Raw genomic sequence first — 12,485 nt, forward strand, 5'->3', positions numbered from 1 at the left:
AGGGAACAAAGTGGAATTGGTTTGCGCATGGAATTAACAATGTTTGGTAAGCATATCATTTGTTTGCACGGGCTTAGGAAGTATATAGGAAGAGAAGGCTTAGCGACGATTCCAACGAAATGGAAAACCATGAGATGGAACACGTGCTTGTGGAAATTAACCTTGATATCCTTGAGAAACACCTTGAGAATAACCTTAATAACCAACGTGTATAAGCCTGAAATTACGGATTAAAACTATAATAACAAATAAAATCCAATACAAATAAAGAAAGCCTAATCCAGCCTTGGAATATTACATAAAGATTCACATTGAGTGAATTCATATTTTTTTTTAATATTCAAACAGTGCATAGTGAAAAATACGAACTCTGTGATGCTTGCTTACAAGTTAGAAATAAATAGAACTTCAAATCTATTGCATTTTTTTGGTTGTCAAAGAAATAAATTCAATAAGAAAATATCCCTTAATCTATTAGTGTTTAAGCAAGACCTCCTTAATCACTTTGTCTAAGTTTATATATAAACTACCACCAGGTCTTGTGTCTTGCTCTGCCTTCTTCTTCATCTCCATTGCCTTTTTCCTCATCTTATTTCCATTCACACCCATCATCAATTCATTCACATGTTTTTCTACCTCTTCTCTCTTTACATTGGTATCAACTTCGAATCCAACCTCCCATTTATTGCAAATAATTCTACTGTTTGTTGGTTGGTCAGCGAAAAATGGCCAACACAACATTGGTACTCCAGCACATAAACTTTCAGTGATTGAGTTCCATCCGCAATGGGTCAATAATCCACCAATTGAAGGATGGTTCAAAACTTTCTCTTGTGGACACCAAGTTGCTATAAGACCTCAATCTGCAATTTCTTTCAAAAACTGAGATGACAAAACCACTGAGCCACCAACGACAAGGTCCGGCTCCGACCTAATGATTCACAAAAAAGGTTTCTTGTTGTTGGCCAAACCCCAAGCAAACTCCAACAATTTCTCTAGAGTCATAATTGTAATACTTCCGAAGTTCACATAAACAACATACTCAGGTTTCTTGGATTCGAGCCATTCAAGGCATTTAGTATCTTCTTTCCAAAGATTAGATTCTAGAGATATCAACTGATTTTGCAGACTTTGATTTAAAAAAGAAGCAAATGGACCAATTGTATATAGAAAAGGGAATATAGAATGTAGAGAAATTCAAAACATCACTATCTGCAAGTTCATTAGAAGTATTGAAAACAATAGCCGAAGCTTTGTGGCATCTATCTGCCACTAAAGTGATAAATCTTATCATCAAATCATTCGAATCCGTTATCCTTACTAAACGAGGAAGATCCTTCAATCTAAAGTTTTTCAAACCTGGAATCCAATCAACTATAGTGTCTAAATCTTCATTTGTTAAATAACTCTCATCTGCATATCATAATTGCCAAAATCAATATCTGGAAGCAATTTTGGAATGTGATAAATAGACAAGAAGGTTCAATTTCAAAATCATCATAAATAGTTTACCTTTGAGTGGTAGTACACCATTCTAAAACAATTTTGAAATGTGATAAGTAGACAAGAAGAAACAAGTACTGCATGGGGAAAAGAGAAGAATTGGGAGTGCATGTTCTTCAGCAGATTCTACTGTAAATGGCATGTAACAATCAGAAACAAAACAAGTAACTGGTGGGATAAGACCAGCTGTGGCAGAATCATGAAGTTTAGCTAGAAATTCGTTAAAGAATTGGTGGAAGTTCTTCATGATTGATTCACTAAGAGAGCGTATGTCTTGACTGACATCACCATCAGCACCTTCCATGGGAGTTAGGCTATCTGGTATGCTTTGAAAGGTAAAGTCAGTGAAACCATTAAAAGCTTTTGGACCCTTTGATTTGAGCAAGTGTTTGTGATTGTATTCAGTGTTGACAAAGGTTATGTGAAAGCCTCTAAGATGAAGAAGTTTTGCTAGTTTCAACAATGCATTGATATGGCCTTGAATTGGAAATGGAGTTAAGACAGCATGTGGTTTTCTTTCTGCAAATTTACTCATCTTTGATATTATTTTTGTTATTCTAATGTTTGTTAATTTTTAATTCCTTGTGTCGAAGCAGGTTGTTGCTCGAACACAAGGTGTGTCGAAGTGTGTAACAGTTTGTTACACATAAAACTGTTTTAAATCTAGATAGATTTGATTTAGATTTAAAATAGATTAGATTTGACTTAAGTTCCAAAATAGGTATTTTGGGCTTTTATAGTTTTGGGCTTTGGCTTAGGGAGAAAGCTAACCTAAATCTATAAATAGGGAGTAACCCTCATTATTTGTAATCAAGCCATTAACCTGTATTCACAGAAGTTGCAGTTGCAATTGAATAATAGAATTTCCTCAGTTTGTGGGCAGAGAAAAACTCTGCAGAAAATACTTTCTTCTTCTCTTTTAATTTCCACAAACCCTAATCCTACTTTTGTTCTTATTTTTCTTCATTGTCATTTTTAACGATAAGTAATTACTCAAAGGTTTGAGAGTCTAATTCCAACATCTGGAATCTAGAGCTCCGGTTAATCGATTCAAGACAAGAAGAATGGTGATGGCAATGAATCATCCGAATGGGCATTTCCCAGCAACACTACCAATTCTAAAAGGAGATAACTATGAGAATTGGTGCAAGCAGATGAAGGTTGTATTCTGTTGTCAAGATCTTTGGGATCTTGTAAAAGAATGGATAGAACCGCTTGCAGAAAGTGCGAAGGAGGAAGAAAAGGCCGCACATAAAGAATTGAAGAAGAAAGATTATAAAGCTCTCTTTATAATCCATCAATGTTTGAGTCCATACAATTTTGAAAAGGTTAGTAATATAGAATCTTCAAAAGAAGCTTGGGAGATACTTGAAAAATCTTTTGGAGGTGCAGAAAAGGTGAAAGAGGTGAGGTTACAAACTCACAAGAGAACATATGATTTGCTTCAGATGGAAGATAGCGAAAGCATAACTGATTTCTTCACTAGGGTTACGAAACTAGTGAATCAAATCAAGACATGTGGAGAAGTATTAACAACAAGAGCTGTTGTTTCAAATATTTTAAGGTCTTTGTCCCCTAAGTTCGACCACATCGTGGTAGCCATAGAAGAGTCGAAGGACTTGTCAAAATTGACAAAAGAAGAGCTTTAAGGGACGCTTGAATCTCATGAACAAAGAATGGCTGAAAGAGCTGCATGCAAGTCGAAGAGCGATGTGGCTCTGCAGGCTCAGTCAGCAAACGAAAAGAAAGGCAAAGGAAGCTGGACTGGAAATAAAGGTAGAGATGGCTACAACAATTTGACTAGTCGAAATCAACAAGAAGGAAATTGGTCGAATCAGAGAAACCCTCTTACCAAGGCAACCAAAGAGGTGGTGCTGCAAGTAGAGGAAGAGGCGGTGGTCGAAAGCCTAACAAGAGTCACATTCAATGTTTCAACTGTCAGAAGTATGGTCACTATTCGACATCTTGTCCAGAAAAAAATAAAAGTCAAGAAAGTGATGCAAAGCTTGCAAAACAACAACAAAAAGAAGAAGAGATGTTGCTGATGGTCACAACAAAAGATGAAGATAAATTCCAGGACCAATGGTACTTGGATTCAGAATGCTCATCACATATGTCTGGAAGAAAAGATTGGTTTGTAAACATAAAACCCTCAATAAAGAACATCTTAAAATTTTCAAATGACAATACTCTAGCAGCTGAAGGTATTGGTGATGTAATGATTACGAGGAAATATGGAAAGAGGTCAGTAATTTCTAATGTGTTGTACATACTGTTAAGTGCCAAAATGTAGTTATTTTGTGTTTGTAAATAGTGGCACTTATCGATACTTTTTGTTAATACCGTTTGAATAATTCCCCGTTTTTGTGTATATTTGTATCGTTTGTGTTTTGTTATGTTTTCGTGTAAATGTATATCGTTTGATAGTTTTGTTGTGTTTTTGTAGGTATTTATGTGTGTTCGAAGCTTTGAGGAATAAAGTGTCGAAGACACGGCGGCGAACACGCGATTTTACCAATTCATCGGCGGGCAAGGCTCAAAATAAGGATGATCAAATTCATCAATTTGGTTGCAATTTGTTCATTGTTAGATAGAGCATGGAATAAGCTTTCCAACGCTTCGAACCGGGCGCAAATCGGAGTTACGGTTCTCAAGATATGACCAAAATAAGATTTCCATTTTCTGTTGAGCGGGCTAAGCGGGCTTGATCGCGCTAAGCGCGGTCTGGGAGCATTTTTGACCCTTTTGGCAGAAAGTTGGGCGCTTAGCGCGGGTTTTTGGCACTAAGCGCGGTCTGGAGGTTTCAGAACAATAAAAAACAGCCCGCTTAGCGCGCTGGGCGCGCTTAGCGCGGTCTGCGACTTCAGTTTTGGTATATATGTTGTAAAATCACATTTTTAGGGTTTTTTATCATCCATTTCCCCCATGGAGTGGCTCTGGTCCAATTTTGATAGTTTAGAGGCTTAGGAAACACCATTGGGTGCGACATCATGTGGATTGATCATGGATCTGTCTCGATTTCATTGTACCGGTGAGATCTTTCCGGTTCATCTTCTCTCTTCCCTTTGTTTCATTCCAATGGTGGGTGTTGTATGTATGTTTCTACTCTTATTGTATGTATATTTGTGGATCTTGGGATCGTTTATATATTCGCTTTACAAATCATCATTGTTGTTGTTCTTGATCTTTTTGCTTAAATGCTCTGGATTTGTGTTGTTGCAGACATGGACACCATAGATCTTGATTAGGAATGATAACTGTTAGTTTCTGGGTTGCAGACATGGATTTAGGACTAACAATCGTAGTGGGTATCGAGTCTAATGCCTCCGTGTTGTTTGTGTCGGTGGAGAAATCGCTGATGTGAATAGTACGGTTGAGCTTTCGTCGGTGTTGCAGACATGGACACCGATGTGGCATCTCGAGTGATGCCCGGTGATGTTGATGCATATTGTGAGTGTCGAGCGATAGATCTTCAGATTTAAGTATTCGACGGGTAGAACGAAATGCAATTCCATAACTATTTCTCTTAGACTATTGAGATTGTTTATCTGCTTTTATTTACTTTTCCCGCATTTACTTTCCGCACCCAAATCATGAAACTTAGAACGCGAGATAGTCGAACGGCAGTTTTTCTCAACCAATCTCTGTGGACACGATAATTCCCGGATAAATATTTCCAATTTTTTTTTGCTTGCCGCTTTACCGCTTCAACAAAATGGCGCCGTTGCCGGGGATTGGTTTTGAGATTAATCGCATTGCGATGGTTTCACGTTTTAAGTTTCGTAAATATGTTCATATGGTATATTTTGTGCATATTCTCATACTTGTGTGTTTTTGTATAGTTATACGTGTTTATGTTTTCATACTTGTACATGTTTGTGTGTTTGATTTTGTTCCTCTTTACTTTTGCTATTTAGCAAGGTGAAGTTGGCTAAACAAATTGAACTCGGATAGTTCGTAAATTCTAAATCTTCACTTTTCAATTTGTTTAGCCAATTAAGGATTTTGTAAATTTTGCGTTTTATGTAAATTTGTGTTTTTACACATACTTGTATATACTTTTGCTTTTGATTCGCTTGTTAAGTGTTTGGGCAGGACGTTTTCTTTAGGTGGCGTTTGAGGCGAAAGCATTGGCGTACCGCGAGGAAGTTACTTACCATTCGCGAATCAATAAAAGGCGTCGAGCTAACGACGTAAAACGAGCGCTTGTTGGGAGGCACCCCAACGGTTTTATTTTTCTGTTTTTCTGTAAATGAGATGTATAGGTGTTAAGTGGAGGCACACTGGAATTTCTATTTTGTTGCACTGGTTTTTGTCTTTCTGGTGTAGCGCGCTTAGCGCGCTAGACCGCGCTTAGCGCGGTCTGTAGCTTTTGGCTAATGAATTCTTTTTAATGATTCATTTGCCTCACCTTTTTCCCACTTACACCAAGGTTTTATAGTATGTATTTTATAGTTATAATTTTAATTCTTTTGTTGTTGTTTAGACTCAAATTTTGGCTCGATTACTTGAAGTCGCATTTGGTAATTCTTCAATTTTGATTGATTCAACATGCCAATTGTGCGGTAATGATTGTTTGAATTTGTACATAGCAAGGTACTCGTTTATCGCTTTCTATAGCTTAACATGTTTAGGAGACTTTTCATTTGTACATTTTTCATATTATTCATTCTTTTTGCATAACTTGTTCATGACTTGAATCACATTAGTTTCCCCTTTTTACCATAAATGTGAGGTGGCTTTCCATTGTATACATATGCGAGTGACCGACATTTCTTGTTTTAACTGCATATTATTATGTTTAATCTGTCGTTTGTATTGATTTTGTGAATGCACGAAAGTGATCAAGGCACTTGTTTGATTTTGAGCACAACTACCTTAGCCAAGTATCAATTCACCTTTTGAGTGTGTGACCATTCGTAACCCCTTTGCACCTTTTCGTCATTGTCCATTTTGTTTTTGAACTTGAGACATAGTTCACATTTTTGATGGATTTTGATTATCGTTTTTCTTGAACCTTTAACTATGATGTTTAGTTGTATTTTTACCTTGCCTTAGAAAGTAGGGAGTATTCTTATTATGATGATAGTTGTATTCAAGTTGGGGAGAGGATGTTTGCTTACTTATATTGTGGTTGGTGTGAAGGTTGTGAAAAAAAAAAAGAAAAAAAAACATGTGAAAAAGAAAGAAAAGAAAAAGAAAAAAAAGAGAAAAAAGTTTGAAAAAGAAAAGAACAAAAAGAGTAGAATAAGATTGTGTTAATAAGTATTGTGTTTGGTGTGAAAAATGTGGTTGAGGAAGAAGTTTGATTGAAATTCCTTTATTTGAAACTTTGTGGAAGTAATTACTCCCTTAGGTTTAGGCAAGTTTTTGTTTCGATTAGCTTTAGGAATTATCACTTGTTTGTTAACCGAGCCACATTACAACCTTTAAAGCCCTTGTGACTCGTGTCGTTGCATTTTTTATACTATTTTTGGATGAATGCATAATTTTGTCTATTGTTTGCAAGATTGTCGGGTGTGTGTCAAAGTCCTCGCCTTTCGGTGTTTTCCATCTACCGATGAGTTTTTGCTAGGCGTGATTCATTATTGAGCTTGTTTTTGTTTAGAATGTTTTGTATGATTATTGTACTTACGATTGGTTTCATTTTCATACGTCGTTGTAGGATTGTGGTAAGTTTTTACTTTGTTTGTACGTTTTTGGTTTGAACTGTGCAATTGTTTCGTTTTCTAAACTGTGTTGATTCTTGATTCTTTGGATTTTTACTTTTGATTCTTTGAGTGTTTGGCCTTGTTTGAGGACAAACAAATTCAAGTTGGGGAGAGTTGTTAAGTGCCAAAATGTAGTTATTTTGTGTTTGTAAATAGTGGCACTTATCGATACTTTTTGTTAATACCGTTTGAATAATTCCCCGTTTTTGTGTATATTTGTATCGTTTGTATTTTGTTACGTTTTCGTGTAAATGTATATCGTTTGATAGTTTTGTTGTGTTTTTGTAGGTATTTATGTGTGTTCGAAGCTTTGAGGAATAAAGTGTCGAAGACACGGCGGCGAACACGCAATTTTACCAATTCATCGGCGGGCAAGGCTCAAAATAAGGATGATCAAATTCATCAATTTGGTTGCAATTTGTTCATTGTTAGATAGAGCATGGAATAAGCTTTCCAACGCTTCGAACCGGGCGCAAATCGGAGTTACGGTTCTCAAGATATGACCAAAATAAGATTTCCATTTTCTGTTGAGCGGGCTAAGCGGGCTTGACCGCGCTAAGCGCGGTCTGGGAGCATTTTTGACCCTTTTGGCAGAAAGTTGGGCGCTTAGCGCGGGTTTTTGGCGCTAAGCGCGGTCTGGAGGTTTCAGAACAATAAAAAACAGCCCGCTTAGCGCGCTGGGCGCGCTTAGCGCGGTCTGCGACTTCAGTTTTGGTATATATGTTGTAAAATCACATTTTTAGGGTTTTTTATCATCCATTTCCCCCATGGAGTGGCTCTGGTCCAATTTTGATAGTTTAGAGGCTTAGGAAACACCATTGGGTGCGACATCATGTGGATTGATCATGGATCTGTCTCGATTTCATTGTACCGGTGAGATCTTTCCGGTTCATCTTCTCTCTTCCCTTTGTTTCATTCCAATGCTGGGTGTTGTATGTATGTTTCTACTCTTATTGTATGTATATTTGTGGATCTTGGGATCGTTTATATATTCGCTTTACAAATCATCATTGTTGTTGTTCTTGATCTTTTTGCTTAAATGCTCTGGATTTGTGTTGTTGCAGACATGGACACCATAGATCTTGATTAGGAATGATAACTGTTAGTTTCTGGGTTGCAGACATGGATTTAGGACTAACAATCGTAGTGGGTATCGAGTCTAATGCCTCCGTGTTGTTTGTGTCGGTGGAGAAATCGCTGATGTGAATAGTACGGTTGAGCTTTCGTCGGTGTTGCAGACATGGACACCGATGTGGCATCTCGAGTGATGCCCGGTGATGTTGATGCGTATTGTGAGTGTCGAGCGATAGATCTTCAGATTTAAGTATTCGACGGGTAGAACGAAATACAATTCCATAACTATTTCTCTTAGACTATTGAGATTGTTTATCTGCTTTTATTTACTTTTCCCGCATTTACTTTCCGCACCCAAATCATGAAACTTAGAACGCGAGATAGTCGAACGGCAGTTTTTCTCAACCAATCTCTGTGGACACGATAATTCCCGGATAAATATTTCCAATTTTTTTTTTGCTTGCCGCTTTACCGCTTCAACACATACCAGGCATGAAGAGCAACTTACTCAGCATTGGGAAGTTGGTAAAAAAGAATTACAAAGTTTTGATCGAAGACAAAATGATGAGAGTTGTCGATGCAAGTGGGAGGTTAATCTTGAAGGCTCCTATGTCACAGAATAGAACCTTCAAGATCGAACTCAATGTGATAGAGCATGAGTGCCTTGCAACTGCAGCTAGCAGAGATGAATGGATAAGTCACTATCGACTAGGCCATCTTAACTTCAATGACATCATATACTTGAAAAAAAGAATATGGTTTCAGGACTGCCAGAAATTGAAATTCCAAACAAGGTATGTGAGGAATGTGTACAGGCGAAGCAACACAAGAATAGCTTCAGCAAGGATGCAGGAAGTAAGTCGAAGGCTATTCTCGAAATCATATACTCTGATGTATGTGGTCCTATCCAGGTGGATTCGAATGGAGGTAACAAATACTTTGTTACATTCATAGATGATTTTAGTCGAAAACTATGGACTTACCTGATCAAGAAGAAAAGTGAAGTGATCGAGGTATTTTCCAAGTTCAAATCTATGGTCGAAAGACAAAGTAGTCGAAAGCTCAAGGTTTTGAGAACTGATGGTGGTGGAGAATATGTGTCGAAAGACTTCGATATGTTATATGAGAAAGAAGGGATTGTGCATGAGGTGGTGCCACCCTACACTCCACAGCAGAATGGAACTGCAGAAAGAAAGAATCAAACCATCATGAATATGGTGAGAAGTATGTTGAAAGGCAAGCATTTACCTAAAGAATTTTGGGGAGAAGCTGTGTCGACTGTAACTTACATTCTGAACAGATGTCCGACGAAGAAGCTAGAAGGAATTACTCCAGAAGAATGTTGGTCTGGTGTGAAGCCTAGCTTGAGCCATCTGAAGGTATTTGGATCTATAGCACATAGACATGTGCCAGATCAGTTGAGAAGAAAACTTGATGACAAGTCGAGTCAAATGATACTTATAGGATATCATTCGACTGGAGGATACAAGTTGTTCGACCCAGTGAACTGTTGAAAGAGTATTGTGGTGTACTTTTCGTTTATATCGTATCCACAGGGATTATTGCGATATCACCGCCGTTCTATAGCCTATTTTGACGTGAGTTAATGTTACTTTAAGTTTGGGTTTGCAAAACATCATTCAACACTTTTAGTAGCAAAGAGTAAAGTAATGAAAGTTCTAAGTTAAAGAAAATGTATCAAGATTCGATTTCATCGACCTAAATTTGTATGTCTCCTTATAAATATACGTATATGAACATGGTAACGATCAACATAATTACGTATCGACGCCTATATCATCCGTGTCCGCAATGATATAGTTAGATTTACCGTATTGTTTAACCGACGATTTCTCCATCCTTTAAACAATACAAATAACGTTTTAAAACTGATATTAAGTAAACATCAAACGCTAAATCCATGTCTGCAATTTATAGTTTGATAGATGATAAAGTTAGATCTAGATACAAATATTGATGTCTCAAACACTTATACCAAAGAAAATCTTTACTTAACAAACTAAACCATCTATATTGATCATCACATGTTCATACATAATATATTCACAAGAACACATACAAAAAGCTAGGAAGATTACATCTTATCTTGATACAAAAGGGATTTAGCTATCCATGAGAATGGTAGCTTGCACAAGAAGGAAAGGATGAAGATCAACAAGCATCAAAGGCGATTAATCGACGATCAAGGCTTCCAATCTTCAACTCTTAGTTTGCTACAGTGTTTAGGGTTTATGAGCTCTTAAGAATGTCAAGTCCCTTCCAAAAATCAGAATTACTCTTTATATAGTAAAACAATTTTCTGTCCAAGGCGCGTCGCGCCCTACAGCGCGCTTCGCGCCATTACACTTAAGAAATATAAACCGCCCATGCGCGTGACGCGCACAGATCTCTGGATGAAGCTTCAAAATCTCTTGCCCAGGGCGCGACGCGCCCATATGCCAGCGCGACGCGCGCATACTTCTGCCAGGCACTCTCTTGTCATGCTCAAAACAAGCTCCAAACATCCCAAAATTGGCCAAAACCTACACAATCAAAACTAAAAACACAAATTAACATAAAATGAAAGCTTAAAATTATAAACTATAAATAATTATCTAAAACTTCAGGGAATTGTACGAATATACGATAAAAACGGTCGAAAGGTGCCATTAATTAAACTAAATATTAACACAATTTGGCACCTAACAACTCTCCCCAACTTAAACTCTTGTTTGTCCTCAAACAAAACAATGATAAATTACCGGGAACACAAAATTTCACAAATGAAACAATCAAGCAGAAACAAGAACAATTGAGTGGTTCAAATTCCAACAGTACAGAAAGATCAATCCTTACCAGTTTCCATCGAAGCACCATGATAACAATGCTAATCCTCATATACAAATTTTATGTCAAATAATTCCACAAGCAAAAGAAGTTCAAAAATGAATCACACCTACGCACTTCCCTCTGAGAGAACAAAAATGGAGGATCCTAACACTCACCAGACAATGACGCAAACATACCAAATTAATTATGAACTCATCTAAGCACAGAATAAATAAAAAGTATATAAGCATGAATCACTAAGGACTTTCGGGTTGTAGCTTGGCTTGGTTAACAACGAAGTGTCATATCTCACGGCCATTGAATCGAAAGGGTCAATACCTAAGAGAGCATTCAAATACACTTACATCCACACCTCTTTATCAACAGATCATACAACATTATTGCTCAAGAGTTCACCTTTTTATTTTAAAGGACTAGCTATATACAAAGCTTTTTTCTTTTTCTTTTTCTTTTTCTCTTTTTTTTTTTCTTGAGCAATCACTTATTTACTTCTCATTACCAATACAACCAAAATTTTTTATTCTCCCCAACTTGAATATTACCACCACATAATCACGAATGCTCTCTATTCTAAGGCGAAAAGGAATCATTCCTAACCACAATTAATGGTGCTCTTCAAGGTTGAAAGAAAATCATCAAGATTCAGATCAAAAATCGGCAAATATAGACAAGGAATTGATACCGATTGAATCTTGGCAAAAACGGCTCAAAATGGCTATCAATTGCTCACACACTCACCGGGTAGGTTATATATGGTAGAGAAGTTATACTCGTAATGCAGAACAAAACGCCTTGATCACTTTCATGCTTAACACAATTTAATAATAAATGCAAGATTAATCATAATAAAAACGAGTTAAAACGCACATTGCTGGTATGAACACAATTATTATATATCTACATAGTGGAAAGTCTCCTCACAACTACAGCTAGGCTAAAGTGATTCACAATTGAACTAATTTTATCAACAGAAATTAATGACAACTAATTTGTATAATTTAAAAGCATCAGAATCAACGGTACTTGATAAACAAAACGATAAAGGATGTACCTTGCACGTATAGTTTTCAACTTATATCATCACCACTCAAATTGCGTTGCATCGCCTAAATTCATCGTGACACAAAAATTCATGTTCCAACTAATTAATCATCAGGACAACTTATCGAAATTAATTATATCTTAAATATAAATACTAAAAAAATAAATGCGATAAATAAAGTAAACTGAACTTATATATATAAGAAGAAACCACACCAAACCGGTGTTAACTATCCAAAGGCTTAAACCTAGCCTTTCAAAGTACCTCATCCAACAGGATGGAACAAAATTAAAAACAAAGTAAAA

General features: G+C 36.8%; 1 pseudogene; it reads right to left on the reverse strand.

The window, feature by feature from the left end:
* Positions 1-474: 474 nt before the first annotated feature.
* Positions 475-2,038, reverse strand: LOC131647347 (7-deoxyloganetin glucosyltransferase-like; annotated as a pseudogene).
* Positions 2,039-12,485: the final 10,447 nt, after the last annotated feature.

Source organism: Vicia villosa, linkage group LG2 (genome assembly GCF_029867415.1).
Source record: "Vicia villosa cultivar HV-30 ecotype Madison, WI linkage group LG2, Vvil1.0, whole genome shotgun sequence".
NCBI lineage: Eukaryota > Viridiplantae > Streptophyta > Magnoliopsida > Fabales > Fabaceae > Vicia > Vicia villosa.